Source organism: Cavia porcellus, unplaced genomic scaffold (assembly GCF_034190915.1).
Source record: "Cavia porcellus strain 051 isolate PalLab524CR breed Dunkin Hartley unplaced genomic scaffold, mCavPor4.1 scaffold_1, whole genome shotgun sequence".
In the NCBI taxonomy this organism is placed as follows: Eukaryota; Metazoa; Chordata; class Mammalia; order Rodentia; family Caviidae; genus Cavia; species Cavia porcellus.
Window position 1 is genome coordinate 232,520,960 of NW_026947484.1, and position 13,052 is coordinate 232,534,011.

At 43.0% G+C, this 13,052-nt stretch overlaps 1 long non-coding RNA gene across 1 annotated transcript in view; it reads left to right on the top strand.

The window, feature by feature from the left end:
- LOC106028357 (uncharacterized) overlaps positions 1-13,052 on the top strand; it is a 106,801-nt gene that overhangs the window by 2,298 nt on the left and 91,451 nt on the right. Inside the window, exons 2-3 of the long non-coding RNA XR_010040983.1 lie at positions 888-948; positions 2,012-2,285. This is a non-coding gene — a long non-coding RNA (uncharacterized LOC106028357). The remainder of the gene's footprint in view (positions 1-887; positions 949-2,011; positions 2,286-13,052) is intronic.

Sequence of the window (13,052 nt, forward strand, 5' to 3'; positions counted from 1 at the left end):
TTTTCCTTCAGAGTTCACGCTCTGTATATGCCAGGACTCCCTGGACGCTCCAGCTTGTCTACCAGGAGCAAATGCCCTCATGCGGTGACGGGACGGCCCATCTGTTAGCCATTTGTGCTTATTGTTAAAATAGAATAAACTGAAATTCAGGTTAGGTAGCAGTCTTTTCTTGAGCTTTAGTTAGTGTGAGTAGACTCCATGAAATCGAGTTCCTGAGCAGAGTGACTTACATTGGGCCCATAGTATATGGCAGAGACTGAAGCAGAGTTTGTGTAGCCTGGAACAGACTGGCTGGGAAGACACCTCCACGAGGGCTTGTCTGGCCCAGCTCCGTCTCTTAAACTCACCATCAACTCACATAACAATGAGTAAGGTGGTGATCCTAGTCGGACTCTACTTTTGAGAACTCACAAAGGCTGGACAGATGACACATGAGCTCTGCAGTTCATGGGTGCAAAGTTTTTCTATGAAGGCCCAGACCATCAATAGACTATATTTTGTGGGGACACATATAATCTCTACTACATATTTTTCAACATCTTATTGTTCATTTATTTATTTTTGCAACTTATCAGAAATATACAACAGTTCTTTGCTCTTGGTGCAAAAGTAAGCTCTTGGCGGTTTCTGAGGAGTCCTGCTCAGGTTTGCTCTAGTCCTGATCTGACTGCCCACCGGTGGAGACATCTTTCAGACAAGCTACTTGATCCGATTTATTCATTTACAAAGAAACAGTAAATTGGGGCTGGGGATTTAGCTCAGCGGCATAAGCGCCTGCCTTGCAAGCAGGCAGTCGTGAGTTCGATCCCCGGTACCGATAAAAAGGAAAAAGACAAAAAAAAAAAAAAAAGAAACAGTAAATTGAAAGCCACTGTGTTCCTCTTCAGGCTAGGACTTCCACCTCTGCCGGACCAAGAAGTCTGCTGGTCATACGAGAAGGAGCAATTGGTGAGAGCTCAGAGGAGGCTGGAGGCTGTGCGTATCGTGTGCTGGCAGGGCAGGAGGGGCCAGCCAAGGTGACATGCGGGTATCTGCAAAAAGGTCTCAATCAAAGATGAGGCTTCCTCCAGAGAGCTAAGGAGAAAATGCTCTTGGTCAAGAGTGACTGGAGTCATTGTCGGGAGTATCAGCTTCAAGGAACCTTGCAGATATTTCCTAAGGTCTTCTGTCCTAGTTAATTTTCTCATTGCTGAGACAAAATATCTAATATCTCTAAAGGTAAAGAAAGGAAGGTTTCTTTAGCTCACGGTTTGTAGAGGTTTCAGTCCATAACTGGCTGGCTCCAAGGCAGGGCGATGTAGCTGACAGGCATCACAGAGGGAGAGAGTTCATGGTGGGCAGAAGGAAGCAAAGCAACAAGGGACAGCCACAGCTCTCTCCTTACATTTTATCCAGGCCACTTAGGGCAGGTAACCGCCCTTAATCCTAGGGCCCTTGAGTCTAGCATTGCACCACAAATCAACCCCAGCGTCATACATTCTAGATCGCCATCTCTGAAAAAGCCCCACCTATGACTGCGTGAACTTGTGGGGGACAACTGGATACAAGCCATAACAACCTCCAAGCTCCTTGCTTTCATTTCTGTGACTGGTAGCCCCCAGCTCTATAGGGGCCCAGCAGCTCTCTCCCATCCATTCCAACAAGGGAAATGCCCAGCAATGTGGATAACCTGAAGCACACCCTGGTGAGGGGGCACCCACCCCAGAAATCTGGGTCTTCCAGGACCCAGCTATAGTTCAGTACATCAGTTTCTTGAAGTGGTAACACTTCCTAAAAGAAACCAATGTAACCATCTTTGCTCTTTATATTCTACGTAAATATAGTAGACCGTCTAACTGTATCATGTCTATATTTCACTCTTTAGACTTTTACTTAAATATAAAATATACAGATGAAGAGATTCATGTAATTGACTAGATGGTGAACAGGATCGCAGAGCAGTGGGGGAGGTGGTGACAGAAGTGTAAACAGAGCCTCGAGCTCGGGTTTAACCTCCTATTGTGACTCACAGGCTGGAGAGGACCGGCTGGGAGCCGGCAGTGTGGGAGAGCTGTGCCCAGGGAGAAAGCTCTTACCTGTCCTCATCCACTGCTGACATCCAGTGACCTACCTTTTAAACCTCTGGGTCTCCTTCAAACCTCTTCAGATGAAACTAGTTTTTACAACTCAAGCTGGAGAATGGCTCTGCTTATTTAGAACAGCCAAGAATCAACAAATCCTAACCTGATGATTCACATCGAGGGGCTGTGGTTAATCAGTCTCACTCACTGGCAAGCAGCCACCCGGTAAGTCACAGGGTAGAACCATGGTAAGTTTCTTAAACTATAAGAATGTGTCGCAGACTCATTGCCTTTATTTCAAAAGGATCAAAATCAAGTAAATTCTTTCAGGGTTTGAGTTTATGGTAAAGTAAGTATGATGACTAAATAATTTCCCTCCAAATGAGGGTGGATTGAAAACATACCCAGAACGAACACCCTCCCCCCACGAATAGGTATAAATGTTGAGATTTAAGTAGGTCAGTCCCACTAGAAAAACATTAAAGTGCACCTGGAAGAGACTAAGGTTTTTCCTGGCACCAGTGTTACCAGAGGACTGAAGCTGCATACAGTGTAACTATTGGTTAAGTATCTTATCCCGATCAATATGAAGCCTTGGATTAGCAGATACAATTGTAAACAGTTTAGCCTTTGGATGGACACTAGATAACTATCCAGATGTAAATGCTGACTCTCTGCTCTGGACTCAAGCTGTGTGGGCTGGGCTGGACCAGAAACTGAGCGTATGCTCCTGGCACAGAGTATAGATGGACAACACAAACATTTCCTATTTGAGTCCTCTAGAAAGGTCTCTGGCAAAAGACTTTCAATTCTTAACACCCAGTAGAGCATCTGGTACTTAGTATCTGTTTCTTACACCAATCAGTTGTTTTGTCTGCTCAGGGTATTAGGATGAGTTCACTCCTAATTAAGTTCGCTGCCATAATTACAGCGGAAATAAAAATTAGGTAGACAAGTGACTTTCATTCAAGTACTGCAGAATGTTTTACTTTTGAAGTCTGAATTATTAAGGGTAGATTAAAAACAGCATCTTGTTTGAAGTTAAAAGTACAGATGATCTCATCACAGAAAAAGATTAAATGCAATTCTATCTACCTTATGATTATAATAGTTTACTGGGTTCAATAGCCGTTGGAAACCATCGTATCCTTTCAGTATCTAAATTATTTGGTTCTTTTCCCTGAAAAGGTAGAAAATACTGTGAACCTTTAATTTCAAGAGCACAAAAAATGGTGCTATATATAAACCAACCACAGGACAAAGGGAAGAAATAAAAGATTAAATGTTACATTCTCTTAAGAAATATTTTCTTTCAGGATTACATAAATATCTTTGTGCCTTTTCATTTTTTTTTTTTAAATCAAGTAACCCTGTGACATTTGGAAGCAAAATAACTACACACGGAATTTTTGCATAGAGTCAAGGAAGACTTTTTTTAGAGCAAGTATAATTACCCGCACACATGGCATATTGTTCAGTGTCCTCTGAACTTTGCTATTTAACTTCATTTTCTAAAGATGTTTGCTTCTAAGTGTAGTTAGGAAAATCAGAGAAGGTTAGGGGACTTTTGCTTGCTGAATATTACTGTGGATTTTATCTAGAATAGTTTGTCTGCCTTTGCAGGTGCAAAGTTTAGTACAAAAATAAATAATAATAAAAATAGTTTAGTAAGAACCTAGTAATTTGGATTTACTGGGGACCACACCAAAGGTCCTGAAAGATTTTAAATGGTGCCTTGTGGGTCAATGGTGACTTGTGTGGTCATATCCACTGGGGCAGGGGACAAAAGCCTACAATTCCTGAAGTCTCTAAAATTAAATTCCTGGGGGCTGGGGATTTAGCTCAGCGGCATAAGCGCCTGCCTTACAAGCAGGCGGTCGTGAGTTCGATCCCCAGTACCGATAAAAATGAAAAAGACAAAAATAAATAAATAAATAAATAAATAAATAAATAAATAAAATAAAATAAAATTCCTCTGTTCCTCTCCCCTGGCTGTCCCTTCTCCCCTGTTCCCTCCACACATCCCAATGTGACTGATCTAGGTCAAGACTTCTTAAGAAAAAATTTTTTGCTTTTTGGGGGGCCTGGCATGAGAGCACATGCCTGTAATTTTAGCTCTCAGGAGACTGAGGCAGGAGGATTGCCTAAAGTTCCAGATCAGCCTAGGCTATATAATTTCAATGTTAGCCTGTATTACATTGCAAAACCCTGTCTCAAAGACCAAAAGAAAAAAAGAAAGTAGTTTTTAAAGTTGTTCCTTCTTCTAAAATTAAAAAAGAACCCTTCATTGCACAGAGAGCAGAAGGGACTTGCTGAGGTTAGCTCGTGGTACTCAGGGAGGGTCAGTGCACCTCGGCGAAACCCACAGGCATATGGAGTGGAATTTTATAATTTCTGCTCCAGTGTGCCAACTTCTAGAAGTTGGGTCACCCTCCCTGCTCTAGTGCAGAGGCCACTGCCCATGCCAGAGCCACTTAGAGCAGGTTCCTCCCTGGGCTTTGCTCAGTGCCAGATGGGACCATCAGAACTAGAATCTGCCCCAACCCCCAACCCCTTTGCTAAGCCCAGGTGCCTGGACTGGGGCTGTTCTGCAAGGAGGAAGTTACTGCAAGGAGAAAGGGTGCCGTTTAGGTTTCATCTGCCCGAAGGGATGCAGTTTCTTAGCTGGTACAGGGGCTCAGGAGCTGGCAAGAGCCAGGCTCAAGGCTGGGGATGCTCGTGGCACTCCTGCTCCAGTCTTCCTGGTCCTCTTGTCCCCTGGTTTCTGGTGGTTCAGGCAGGGGGAGGTCTCCAGGACCAACTGGGGAGCAGCATAAGCAGCTAGTCAGTTCTTCCGAGGAGTGTGTGTGTGTGTGTGTGTGTGTGTGTGTAGAGGAGGACACAGGAAGTGTCAGGGCGGCACCTTTCCTGCTTTGGTCTGCAAACCCCAGATGCTTCTCTCTCTTCCTCCTTCCTTTTCTCCAAAAAGATACTTACATGCTTCTCTATTGCCAAGGTTTCGAGGGCTCATTCTTCTTTTAAAGTGAAGAAGGATACTTACAAATTTCCACTGAAGTGAATTTGCACTTAAAAAGGATAGTCTTGGTGGTGCACAGTTGTAATCTCAGCACTTGGGAGGCTGAGGCAGGAGGATTGCAAGTTTGAGGCTAGCCTGGGCAATTTAGCAAGACTCTAGTTCAAATAGGGGTGTAGCTCAGTGATAAACAGTTTTCTTAGTAAGCAAGAGGCCCTGAGTTCAATTCCCAGTACCACAAAGTACTTGGAAAAAAAAAAAAAGTACACACACAAAAAAAAGTATAGTTAGAAAAGTATGAGCATTCAAAGAAGTTCCTGGAATTTTTAGTTTTATTTTTGGAGAGAATGGCAAAGATTAGGGCCATTTTTTTTTTTTTTTTTTTTCTTTTTTGGTCTTTTCCCTTTTTATCAGGTACCAGGGACTGAACTCACGACTGCCTGTTTGCAAAGGCAGGCACTTATGCCACTGAGCTAAATCTCCAGCCCCAGATTAGGGCCTTTTTTTGAACCCCTCAACATATTACATTCCTTTGATTTCCTCCAGCCTAGGCCTCCTCAGGAAGCCCGCTGCCCCTCCATGCAGGCCGTGAGCCCTGTGTCCTCGCTTTCAAAAGTGAGTGCTCAAACCAAAAAGAGTTAAATAAAATGTTCTCTGTTTTTAGATCTTGACCAATCAGTGGCATCACCCAAAACCATTTGTAAAGCTATGGCTCTTACATGATGAAAGGCAGAAAAATGTCAAAAATGATTAAAATTAATTATCAAAATTGCACGTTTGGAAGAGCGAGGGACATTTTTGTTTGAATGATAAAATACATACTCAATTTATAATTTATCTACAACATTTATTTTATTTCAGCAAACTAAAGGTCTTGTGTAACTTGCATTCAACCCACAGTGATAACACATTAAAATTTTTAATTGTATTAAAATGTTAAAATTTAAGCATAATCAAAATATAAACTAAAGTGAATATCAGTTTTGAGATTGTCATTACTTTGCAATGTTTTAAAAAATTACTGTTTTAAAATATACCTTGTATTCAATTAGGAGGCAAAGTAAAAATATAAAACTTGAATGACACTTTAAATAGAACCAAAGCTGAACTTTAAAATTTAACTTTTAAACATGGATTAAACCTCTACAAATAGGTTTATAAAAGTTAAATGATTGCAATCCACAGGCTAGTAGCTATCTAGTATTAAATATAGTCAGTGTTGTTTTATAAAATGGTATCAACATTTACATATTGACACTTTAAAAGTACAGTTGTCCTTTTTTCGATGGGGGGAAACTCTGCCTCTGTAGGTGGGTGCCTAAAACGTTGCGTAGAACTAAACCCTAAATATAGTTTGCATTTTCCTGTATGTACATCCTTACAATAAAGTTTAACTTAAAAAGTAGCCACAGTAAGAGTAGCCAGAGTAAGTAATAACACAATAGAACAATTATAATTGTAGACTATAATAAATGTTATTAAAATATGAATCATATTTCCGGAATTTTCCACCTAATGTTTTTAGACTGTTGGTTGACCATGGGAACTGAAATTGTAGAGAGCACCAACAAGGTGTGCGGGGAGATACTGCAATCAGAATCGGTCTCCACTGAGAAATTTCGCCACTCACCCTGGTGCAGGCTGCTGAGCCGAGCACACAGAGCAGCCGGAAAGGGACTAGTCAGCGTCCCTGACTAATAGCACTTTGTTATGTAAAGGTCTTTTGAGTTTCCACTCGGAGAGAGGAAGGATTTGACAATTTAATTAATTTGTCTTTTCTTACTTAAGAGCTTGCACCACCCAAAGCTTTCCAAAGCTGTTTTTATTTCTAATGTTGGCAACAGCACAATCCACACATTTTGAGATGCTGAGCAGGGGGAGGGGGAGTCACAGAAGGGCTCCTGGGAATCCTAGATCCTATTGTCTCAAGGAGAAAGTTTAGGGGCAGGAGTTGCATGAGACAGGGCAGAGTGCTGGTCCCAGGGCTGGGGGTGCCCGCACAATCTTTCAGCAATTGACCGGGTGCCTGTCTCAGGGTGGAACCATCTGAAGGGTAAGGAGAAATTACCCTAACCAGACTCTGGGGTCAGAATTCAGAAACAGATATTAGTGTGGCAGGCATTTCACCTTAGTTGGCAATTACAAAGAAACAGTCACGCTGAAATTTTACTTTTCATTTTGCTGTGAGAGTAAGTGGTTCTTTTTTTTTTTTTTGGTCTTTTTCCTTTTTATTGGTACCGGGGATCGAACTCACGACTGATCGAACTCATGACTGCTTGCTTGCAAGGCAGGTGCTTATGCCGCTGAGCTAAATCCCCAGCCCCAAGAGTTTCTTTCTTTTTCCTGTTTGTCTCTGTCGCTGTCTAGTTCCCTTCTCCTCCACCTGTGTTGCTACAGTGATTTTTAATTGGCTTGGAATCCTTCAGTTAATTTGTGTTCTCACCCTGGTGCTAGAACAGTTTTCGTTGTTTTTTGGCAATGACTTAGTGACTATAACTCATGAATACACTTCAGCTGGGAGTGGTGGTGCACCCAGTAATCCCAGCACTCAGGAGGCTGAGGCAGGAGGATCATCATGAGTTCAAGACAACCTGGGCTATATAGTGAGTCTGAGACCAATTTGGACTACACAGTGAGACTCTGTCTCAAAAAGAACAAAGACAAAAAACCCACAATACATTTTATTCATTTTAAGTGTACACATCAATTTTTAAAAATGACCACAACTTTAGAATGTTGTTATCATCTCCAAGAGAAATTTCCCTTTCTCTTCAAACCCTTCGCTGCTTCAACCCACCCCAGGTAACAACTATTGTCCATCTCCATGGATTTGTCTGTTCTGGACATTTCATACAATAAGTATCATACGATATGTGATGTTTTCTTTTTTTTGAGACAGGTTCTCACTATGTAGCCCAGGCTGGACTTACTTGCTTAAGAAGCCCCAGCTGGCCTCGATCTCATAGTGATCCTCTTGCCTCAGCCTCATCAGTGCTGGGATTACAGGTGTTATTTCTACTTTTTTGGCTATTGTGAATAATGTTGCTATAAACATTTGTGTACATGTTTTTATGTAAACATATTGTGGACTAAATGTTTATTTCCCTTACATTCCTAGGAGTGAAATTAGTCATTAGTAACTTCATGTTTACCTTTTATTGGGGGGAAGAAGTCTGTGGTGCTGGGGATCAAGCCCTGGGTCTTTTTAAAAATTTTTTTGTATTTTTACCGGTACCAGGGATTGAACTCATGACCACAGGCTTGCAAGGCAGGTGCTTATGCCTGCTGAGCTAAATCCCCAGCCCCAAGCCCTGGGTCTTGTGCATGCTAGAGATGTGCTTTACCACTGAACCATATCCCAGCCCCATTTTTTAGTCTTTTGTAGAATTACCTGATGAGTTTTGAAAGGAGTTATACCATTTTATATCCCACCACAGTGCATAAATATTCTGATTCTCCCTATCCTCCCCAACACTTGTTGTTATCTGCCTTTTTTTATTGTAGCCGTTGTAACGATGGAAAGTGGTATTTCACTGTGGTTTTGATTTGCATCTCCTTAATGACTAATGATGATAGTTCTTTTCTGATTGGCTATTCCTAAAGAGAAAGGAAGAACAAAAATGTTTGCCAATAACCCTATTTACTGCTATGGTCCAATGTTTGGATAGAGATCAGTTCATGGAGCATAAACATTAAAGGGGCCTTAGTGGAGGGCTGGAGCCTGCTTCACAACGCAGCTCACCTGCACTCACAGATGTTCACTGCCTCCGTCTGAATTTTTCTGAAACTTTTGGTCACTGGGTCGAATTACACTCTCTGAAACAAGGCAAAGCTCCCTTTTCAGGCTAGCATCTTTCTCTTGTTCAAAGCCACCTGTATATTTTTATTAATTAACTAACTTTTGTGGTATTGGGGATTGAACCAGGGCCTCACTCTTACTGGGCAAGCACTTGACCAGTGGGCGACATCTTTAACCCTTTATATTTTGAGACAAGATCTTGCGAAGTTGCCCAGGCTGGCCTCCAACTCGTGCTCCTCCTGTCTCAGCCCCCTGAATAGCTGGATTTACAGACCTGCATGCCTGTGCTGGGGCCTGCCTACATATTGTTAAAGATTGCCTGTTTCCTTTCCCTTTTCAATTAATGAGCCGCCTGGGGCTGGCTTGTAGCTCTGGCTACTTTTATCGGTGGCTATGTCTCAGGAATCTCCCTGAAAGTCCACCTGAGTTGTAGGTGTCAGGAGGACACAGTCCAAGACCTCGTTGAAACATGCAGAGGTAACTTGAAGAAATGTTCTGGATTCATCTTGCATTCTTTTCAGTCACTGTAATTAGTTTGAAATTTCAAATCTTTCTATTTATTTTGTTTTTGTATGTGTGGCTTGACTTATTTGTTTATTTTGGTTTTCTGAGACAGGGTCTCACTTTGTAGTCCGGGCTGGTCTTGAACTCATTTTGTAGCCCAGGCTGGCCTCAAACTCATGGCAATCCTTCTGTCTCGGCCTCCCAAGTGCTGGGATTACAGGCCTGCACTGCCATGCCTGGCTCAAGTCTTTTTAAAAGAAGGAATATAATTTTATATTTGTTCTAAGAGAACAAATATTTAAAAGGTATTGGGAATGCAGTCTATGAAAACAGGGCTCTCTGTCTTCTTGTTTACTGTATTAAAAAAAAAAAGACACTCAACTCTCCCTCGACTTGGCACAGGCTGAAAGCTCTACTCCCACCGCACGCATGTGTGTACCTGTCTGGGTGCAGGCTCCAGGCGATCCTCCCTGATCTTCTGTGAAGTTAGTTTTCTTTTGTGTCCTGAGCTCTCCCTCTTTAGACCTATAAAGAAAGGATTCTCTCCTGCTTTTACTCAGATTCTGGACTGGTAGCTTCATCTTAGATCTCCTGTATTTGAAGGAAAAACTTTTTGATTGTGAACAACATGCCTTTCGCTTTATGTTATGTCTCTTATTTCCTGTTTTTGAGCCTCCATTCCTTCTAATCCACACTGAGGATTTTCCCTTGAAGACACCTTTCCCGGCTTTCCTGTTCCGGGAACACAGCCAGCTCTGCCCACATCCTTGCCCAGCTGCCCTCCTCAGGCTCGCTTCCCTAGGACCTTTGCTCAGATCTCAGCTCACATCATGCTTCCCCCAGAGGACTCCCATGATGGCCCTCGGCCCTTGAACATGGCACAGTGACAGGACTGCAGGGCTTCTGCCTGTGTCAGCTTCCAGAACAGCGCACTTCACAGGTGCTTGATACCTGCTTGCAGGATTGCTACGGGAGAGCAACAACCCTGTGGAAAGCACCTGATTGCACAATCTCTGCCATTCCGTGTTGAGCAAGAGAGGAGCTAAGGAATGGACCAAGAAAGCCAGAGCAGACAGGAAAAGAGAGAGAAACAGAAGTCCTTGCAGGGCAGGCTTCAACACGGATAGCTGGAAAGACCACAGGGGCAGGGACTAAAGCCTGTTCCCCACCTGTGGTGACGCAAAAACCAGGCTTACCATGGTGAAAAGCACGGTTTTTATGAAACCAGTAAAGAAGATGACCTCAGCTCCATCTCTCCAACCTCCCCTTGAAAACTCGTTTCAGTTTTCATCACAAACATAAAAAATGGCTAGATAGGAGTATTTTTCATTCCATGTCAGATAACTGCTTAGTTAAAAATATCAGCAAAGAGCCAGGCGTGGTGGCTCATGCCTATTATCCCAGCACTCGGGAGGCTGAGGCAGGAGGATCATTGCGAGTTCGACACCAGGCTGGGTTACAAAGTGAGCTCAAGCCTAGCCTAAACTGCATAGCAAGACTGTCTCAAAAAGACCAAAAAAAGGGGCTGGGGATTTAGCTCAGTAGGCATAAGCGCCTGCCTTGCAAGCAGGCAGTCATGAGTTTGATCCCTGGTACCGATAAAAATGAAAAAGACCAAAAAAAAAATAAAATAAAATAAATAAAAAAAAATTTAAAAAAGACCAAAAAAAAAAAAATTCAGCAAAAATGGGATCCAAATTCTAGAGATACAGTTTGGTGTGGAGGTGCATGCTATTTCCTGAGACTTTTTGGCTGCTGTCTATGGTGTCTGCTCGTCGCCCAGTGGATTCTCCCTCATGGTAGAAACTGATGACGTACAGACGAGATTCTCGGCTCAGCCCCACCGCGCAGCCAAACTCGGTCCCCTTGATCAAATTGGCTCTTCTTTTCTCTTTGCCCACTGAAATCAAGAGTGTCAGGTCGGAGCGCTTCGGTGGAATTGTTTCCACACGTGTTTGTCTTTCTCCTGTGTCTATGACGTGGAGAGAGTCAGGTTATAATTATAGGACGGAGCGCTGAAGTGGCTCTGCTCACACACACACCGAGGCTGAGCTGTGCTCCTGCCACTGGTGTTTAGGCCCCCCGGTGACAGCCAGCGGGCATTTAGTCACATGATTGTTTGGGGTGTGCAATCATCAGAGACTAGAATGACATCACCAGAGTGAATCACCCTGGGAGTCAGCAGATCTGCTCGGCAGGATTTGTCAAGGAAAATGAAACAATTAGCCACTTTATTTTCTATCCCTCCCACCTCGCATGTGATTAGTATTGTTTTTCTAGTGGCTTTTGTTTTACACTGAGGAAAAATTTTAGCTAGTTCTTTCCAGTACAGGTAAGTGTCAAGAAGACTCAGGTTTAGCCAGGTGTGGTGATGCACACCTGTCATCCCAGCTCTCCAGGAGGCTGAGACAGGCGGATGCCAAGAGCTGGTGGCCAGCCTGGGCCACACAGTGAGTTCAAGGCCAACCTGAACTACACAGCAAGATCCCGTCTCAAAAAACAAATAAACAAACCCCACAGATACAAATAAATCTTCAGGGACATGAAATCTTTAACTGCAATTGTTCTAATTTTTCTTTCTCAGTGTGGTTATCCAGTGCTGAGCTCTCTCCACAGTCTATGTGTTCTCACCTCTGACTTTTGGGGTGTGATGATTCCTCTGTGTGGCACGGCATGTCCTTCTCCTTGGTCCTCTCTTTTCTGCCCTATCCGGCGACCTTTCACTCATGCTTTAAAACTATTTCAAATGACTTCTCCAGCATTTCCCGGTCTCTGTCTGTCCCTCCTTCCTTCCCCGTCAGGGTCTTGCTGTGTAGCCCAGGCTGGCCTTGAACTCACGGTCTTCCTGCCTCAGCCTCCTGAGTACTAGGATCACAGGCGTGCACTGTTCCACCTGTCTCCTTTCCCACTCTCGGATCAGACAGACTCCTGGCTATTTCCCACCTCTCTGGCCTGTAGTGTATCCCTTTATCCCCTGCCTAACCTTAATCACATTATACACGAACTATTTGTACATGAAGGTTCATGAAGGCAGAAACTACATCTGACTTCCTTGCTTTCCCAGCATTTGGCACAGGTTTGGCAAATAATAACCCCTCAACATATGTTGGTTCCCTGTCCCTTTCCTCCCTCAATTATTTATTTTTATTGCTGTTCAATATTTGAAACATGATTGAAGTCTCATCATATTTTAGATTATAAACTTTGAAAATAAGTTATCAAGTACATGCAAGTTTAGAGTTGCTACATTTCCCTGACGAATTCAAAATTTTATCACAGTCAGTGAGTCACTTTATCCCTAGTAATGCTTTCGTCTTAAATTCATTTATTGGATGTTAATGAAGCTACATTAACTTTGTTAGAAGGTATTGTCAAGTCTATCTTTTTCTCTTTTGCTTTCTGTCCTTCTGGATCCTTAGAGTTTTGCAAATCTTTTTTTAAAAGGCATATATCTGGCTCTAACACTTTTTTTTTTTCCTGGGCTTTTTGAGACAGGGTCTCTCTGTACAGTTCAGGCTGACCTTGTCCTCACTTTGTAGTCCAGGCTGGTCTCGAACATGCAGTGATCCAGCCTCCTGAGTGCTGGGATTACAACACCACACCCAGCTTGGTTCTCACAATTTTTGGTACCAGGGATTAAACGCTAAACTGGCGCTTACATTGCTGAGCTAAATTC